Source organism: Miscanthus floridulus, chromosome 1 (assembly GCF_019320115.1).
Source record: "Miscanthus floridulus cultivar M001 chromosome 1, ASM1932011v1, whole genome shotgun sequence".
In the NCBI taxonomy this organism is placed as follows: domain Eukaryota; kingdom Viridiplantae; phylum Streptophyta; class Magnoliopsida; order Poales; family Poaceae; genus Miscanthus; species Miscanthus floridulus.
This window is the reverse complement of record NC_089580.1, coordinates 67,463,556-67,470,305: the sequence shown is the minus strand read 5'-3', so window position 1 is coordinate 67,470,305 and position 6,750 is coordinate 67,463,556.

The following is a 6,750-nucleotide window of genomic DNA, read 5'->3' as shown; positions in this document are numbered from 1 at the left end:
GATGATATACTAGCCACTTGATCTTGTTCATTTTCATGAGAGCCACTTGTACTAGCTTGATTTATATCATCTTGCACATTTGAGTTAGAGAGCACTTGCACTTGATCATCTTCATCATCATTTACTTACCTAGGCCTCAATTCACCAACATCCATGTTCTTCATGGCATTTGAAAGTTGAATGCCTCTAACATCTTCCAAGTTCTCATTCTCTTCTTGTGAACCCTTGGTTTCATCAAATTCAACATCATGAACTTCCTCAAGAGTACCACTATCCAAATTCCAAACCCTATATGCTTTGCTTGCAGTGGAATAACCAAGTAGGAATCCTTCATCACATTTCTTATCAAACTTGCCCAATCTAGTGCCTTTCTTTAAGATATAGCATTTACAACCAAAGACCCAAAAATATGTAATGTTGGGCTTTCTACCATTCAAGAGCTCATATGGTGTCTTCTTTTTCAATGGATGACAATAGAGGTGGTTGCTACAATAGCAAGCCATGTTGATAGCTTCGGCCTAAAAAGATTGACTCACATTGTACTCACTAAGCATAGACCTTGCCATATCAATAAGTGTTCTATTTTTTCTCTCAACAAGGCCATTTGATTGTGGAGTGTACTTGGCCGAGAATTGATGTCTAATTCCAAATTCATCACACAACTCATCAATTCTAGTGTTCTTGAACTCACTACCATTGTCACTTCTAACTCTCTTGATGGTTGTTTCAAACTCATTATGAAGGTCCTTGACAAATGATTTGAATATTGCAAACACATCACTTTTGTCCACTAGAAATAATACCCAAGTGTATCTAGTATAATCATCCACTATCACAAAGCCATATTTGTTTCCACCAATGCCAGTGTATTGTGTTGGCCCAAACAAGTCCATATGCAATAACTCAAATGCTTTACTAGTGCTCATCATGCTTTTCTTAGGATGGGTGTTTCCAACTTGTTTGCCGGCTTAACAAGAGCTATAAAGTTTATCCTTCTCAAACACAACATCTTTCAAGCCTCTAACCAAGTCATGCTTAACCAATCTATTCAATTGTTTCATTCCAACATGACCAAACCTTCTATGCCATAATCAACCCATGCTAGACTTAGTGAACAAATATGTAGATAATTTAGCTTCACTAGCATTGAAATCAACCAAGTATAGATTTTCATATCTAAAGCCTTTAAAGATCAAGTTAGAGCCATCTATACTTATGATCTCTACATCATCTACCCTAAATATGCATTTGAATCCAAGATCACACAATTGAGCCACAGATAGCAAATTGAAGTTCAAGCTTTCTACTAGCAACACATTGGATATGCTCATGTCATTAGATATTGCAATCTTACCAAGCCCTTTGACCTTGCCTTTGCCATTGTCACCAAATATGATACTATCATAACTATCATTGCCATTGGTGTTGATTGAGTTGAACATTCTTGCATCACCGGTCATGTGTTGAGTGCACCCACTATCAAGAACACAATGCCTTCCTCTGGCTTTGTAATTGACCTATAAAAGAAGATCAATTCTTTTTAGGTACCCAAACTTGCTTGGATCCTTAAAGGTTAGTCACTAAGCTCTTTGGTACCCAAATGGCTGTCTTCTTTGAGCCCATCCATGGTTTACCAATGAACTTAGCCTTTACACCATTTGCACCCTTGGTAAGCACATAGAAAGAATCAAGCTTAATGGAGGATACATTAGCTTGTGACTTCTTGTTTATGCACTTTTGCTCTACATGACCAACTTGCTTGCAACTAGTGCAAAACCGACCATTATTCTTCACAAAACTAGTCTTGTGAGGAGCAAATACCGCCTTGCCTTTCTTGGGGGTATAGCCTAATCCCTCTTTGTAGAGAGAAGCTCTTTGGCTACCCAAGCACATAAGCAAGCGGTCCTCACCACCATAGGCCTTAGCCAAGGTGTGAGTGACCTTATTGACCTCCTTCTTGAGGTTCTCATTCTCAACCATTAGTGAGACATCACAAGTGAAAACATCACTACTAGATGAGGTGGAAGTAGAAATACTACAAGAAGAGTTAGTGAGAGCAACAATGGTAGGCATAGATAATGATTCATCAATTATATCACAAGTTAAGCCTACATTATAAGTCTCAATATGCTTCTTCTTATTTTGTTCATTAAGCAAAGAGGAATGAGCCTTTTCAAGCTTTTTGTGAGCCTAGCCAAGCTTCTCATGGGCTTCCTCTAGCCTCTCATGAGATGCATTGAGCTCATCAAAGGCTTGCTTAAGGGTTTTTAGTTCCTTACATAAGCTTTTGCATTTCCTTCTCTTAATGCCAAAGTGTTCTTTAGCATCTTCTAGCATGTCAAATAGTTCATCCTTAGTAGGTTCATCATCATCACTATCACTATCATTTTCATTTTCATTTTCATTTTCATTATCATGTTCTTCATTACTTCCATCATCACAAATTTGTACCTTAGTGGCCTTAGCCATGAAGCATGATAGAGTGTCGAAGAGAGAAGGCTTCTCATTGATAGCAATACTTGCAAGTGCCTTCTTCTTGGTGGTCTTGTCATCATCACTATCATCATCATCACTTGAGGATGCATCACTATCCCAAGTGACTACATATGAACCACCTTCTTCTTCTTGAAGGTCATCTTGTCCTTCTTCTCTTTCTTTTCCTTCTTTTCCTTCTTGTTCTTCTTATCATCATCTTTATCGCTATTATGTGGGCATTGAGCAACAAGATGATCTTTGCTTCCATAATTGAAGCACCTTCTTGACTCTTCCTTATTCTTGGATGAAGACTTCTTTCTTCTAGCACGGTAGCCCTTCTTCATCATGAACTTGCCAAATCTCTTGACAAAGAGAGCCATCTTCTCATCATCATCATCATCCCATGAGCCATCATCTTCACTTGATGTATCTTGCTTTGCCTTACCTTTGGATAACGTGGCCTTGAATGCCACACTTTTATTCTTCTCATCCTTCTTCTCATCTTTCTTCTCCTTCTTTTCTTCCTTCTCATCATCATCTCTATATGTATCATTGGTCATTATATCTCCCAACACTTGGTTTGGTGTCATAGTGTCCAAACCACTCCTCACTAGAATTGTGACCAATGTGCCAAATCTTGAAGGCAAACATCTTAAGAACTTGTGGGAGAAGTCCTTGTCCTTCACATCTTCTCTAAGTGCTTTGAGATCATTGACAAGCACCTGAAGCCTATGGAACATCTCCGGCATACTCTCATCCTCCTTCATCTTAAAGCTTGCAAACTTCTCTTTGAGAATGTATGCCTTTGCACCCTTCATGGCTTGAGTGCCCTCAAATGATTCCTCTAATTTCTTCCATGCCTCATGAGCTCTTTCAATGTTCTTGATTTGCTCAAAAGTTCTCTCATCCAAAGCATCATGGATGGCATTAAGAGCAATGCCATTATTTTGGAGTAGCATTTCTTTGGCGGTGGTGGGAGCCTCTTCATCTTCAATTTCAATCTTTGTCACTACCACCTTCCAAGCCTTCCTATTGATTGACTTGATATAAGTTGTCATCTTAGCTTTCTAATAGGGATAATTTGAGTCATCAAATTGGGGTGGCTTCTTGGTGTTGTTGATTTGAGCCATTTTTACACCGAAGGTTGTTAAGCCTCAAATCATGGTGACCTCGGCTCTAATACCACTTGAAAAGTTCTAATGGCTAGAGGGGGTGAATAGCCTATTAAAAATTTCTACAACAACACTTAACAATCCGGTTATACAATTATGAGGCGAAGCAAGTGTTGCGCTAGCTTACTAAAAATGCAAACCACCTACCACAATTCTAGTTTATATAGTTTCTATCCACACAATGGCTATGTCACTATACTAAGTTAGTGCGCTCTCAAATGCTAACTAAAGAGCCACACCAACCAAACTAACAAGCTCTCACAACTAGCTACACTAAAGAGCTTGACAACTAGTTTGCGGTAATGTAAAGAGAGTGAGCAAGATGGTTATACTGCCATGTCGAGGAAGGAGCCAATCAATAACAAGAATGATACCAATGAAGACCAATCACATTGGAATCAAATGATGACACAATGATTTTTTACCAAGGTTTACTTGCTTGCCGGCAAGCTAGTCCTTGTTGTGGCGATTTACTCACTTGGAGGTTCACACGCTAATTGGTATCACATGCCAAACCCTCAATAGGGTGCCACACAACCAACATAAGATGAGGATCACACAAGCCATGAGCAATCCACTAGAGTACCTTTTGGCTCTCCACTGGGGAAAGGTTAAGAACCCCTCACATTCACCACGATCAGAGCCGGAGACAATCACCAACCTCCGCTCGACGATCCTCGCTGCTCCAAGCCATCTAGGTGGCGGCAACCACCAAGAGTAACAAGCAAATCCCACTGCGAAACACGAACACCAAGTGCCTCTAGATGCAAACACTCAAGCAATGCACTTGGATTCACTCCCAATCTCACAAAGATGATGAATCTATGATGGAGATGAGTGGGAGGGCTTTGGCTAAGCTCACAAGGTTGCTATGTCAACACAAATGGCTAAGAGGGTGAGCTTGAGCTGGCCATGGGGCTTAAATAGAAGCCCCCATAAAATAGAGCCGTTGTACCCCTTCACTGGGCACTGCTCGGGGTGACCGAACGCTCTGGTCATATCGACCGGACGTAGGACCCCAGCATCTGGTCGTCCGATGCTTGCCATATGTCATTAGCTTCAAACGCTGATCACCCTATCTCAATGGTCATCAGTACATTTAAGTAGTGACCGAACGCGCTGCTCAAAGTGATCGGATGCACCAACACCAGTGTCCGGTTGTTTCTAGTAAGGTACCAGAAGCAAAAAATCATGATGCCTGACCGGACACACCCAGTATCCAGTCACTCAATGTCATCATACGTCATACTGACCAAACTTAGGCCCTGAGCGCCCGGTCATTTTTCGCGCCAGCGTCTAGTCAAGAGACCAAAACCGCGCGCTCACTACTGCCACTGACCAGACACGCCGGTCCTACCGAGACCAGCGTCCGGTCACTTACAATGACCACGTTCACCTGGGTTTAGCCACTAGACATGTCTGTTACACTCTATGAACCACTGTCTTTACTGTACAAGGTGCCGGTGAAGTTTCTTACCCTTGCTCAAATGTGCCAACCACCAAGTGTATCACCTTGTGCACATGTGTTAGCATATTTTCATAAATATTTTCAAGGGTGTTAGCACTCCACTAGATCCTAAATGCATATGCAATGAGTTAGAGCATCTAGTGGCACTTTGATAACTGTATTTCGATACGAGTTTCACCCCTCTTAATAGTATGGTTATCGAACCTAAATATGATCACACTCGCTAAGTGTCTTGATCACGGAAACAAAATGGCTCCTACCACTTATACCTTTGCCTTGAGCCTTTTGTTTTTCTCTTTCTTCTTTTCAAGTCCAAGTACTTGACCATCACCATGGCATCACTGTCATCATGTCATGATCTTCATTTGCTTCAACACTTGGAATGTGCTACTTATCTCATGATCACTTTGATAAACTAGGTTAGCACTTAGGATTTCATTAATTCACCAAAACCAAACTAGAGCTTTCACTAATGGAAGCCCATGAGAAGCTTGGCAAAGCTCACTCTAAGCTTGAAAAGGCTCACTCCTCTCTCATCGAGCAAGTCAAGAAGGAGGAAGCCAAGAAGGAGCAAGTGATTGTGTCTTATGATGTAGGACTAACTTGTGATATTATTGATGAATCTTTTTATAAGTCTATTGTTGTTGCTCCCACTAACCCTTCTTATAGCACTTCTACTTCCACTTCACCTTTGAGTGATGGTTTCACTTGTGATGCCTCACTAATGGTGGAAAATGAGACCCTCAAGAAGGAGGTGAATGAGCTCACTCGTGCCTTAGGCAATGCCTATGGTGGAGATGCCCGCTTGCTAAAGTGCTTGGGTAGCTAAAGATTTCCTCTCAACAAAGAGGGACTATGCTATACCCCCAAGAAAGGCAAGGCGACCTTTGTCACTCCAAAGCTAGCTTTGTGAAGGGCAATGTTTGGTTTTACAATAGATGCAAGCAAGTTAGGCATATAGAGCAATATTGCAAGACTAAGAAGAACAAGCAACCTAATGTATCCTTAATTAGATTTGATTCTACAAGTTGAGAAAGGCTTTGTATGGATTGAAACAAGCACCAAGAGCATGGTATGAGAGATTGAGGGATTTCCTACTCTCTAAGGGATTCAAGATGGGCAAGGTTGACACCACTCTCTTCACCAAGAAGCTTGGGAATGACTTGTTTGTGTTGCAAATCTATGTTGATGATATCATATTTGGATCAACCAATTAAGATTTTTGTGAGGAGTTTGGAAAGATGATGGCAAGTGAGTTTGGGATGTCCATGATTGGTCTTCAAATCAAGCAAATAAAAAATGACACATTTGTGAGTTAAGGCAAGTACATCAAAGACATGCTCAAGAAGTTTAGAATGGATGATGCTAAAGCTATAAGTACACCAGTGGGGACAAATGGAAGCTTGGATAGTGATGCTAGTGGCAACATGGTGGATCAAAAGATGTATCGGTCTATGATTGGAAGCCTACTCTATGTGACCGCATCAAGGCCGGATGTGATGTTTAGTGTATGCATGTGTGCTAGATTTCAAGCCTCACCAAGAGAAAGTTATTTGAAGGCAACTAAGAGAATTTTGAGGTACTTGAAATATACATAAAATGTTGGATTGTGGTATCCCAAAGAAGCAAGATTTT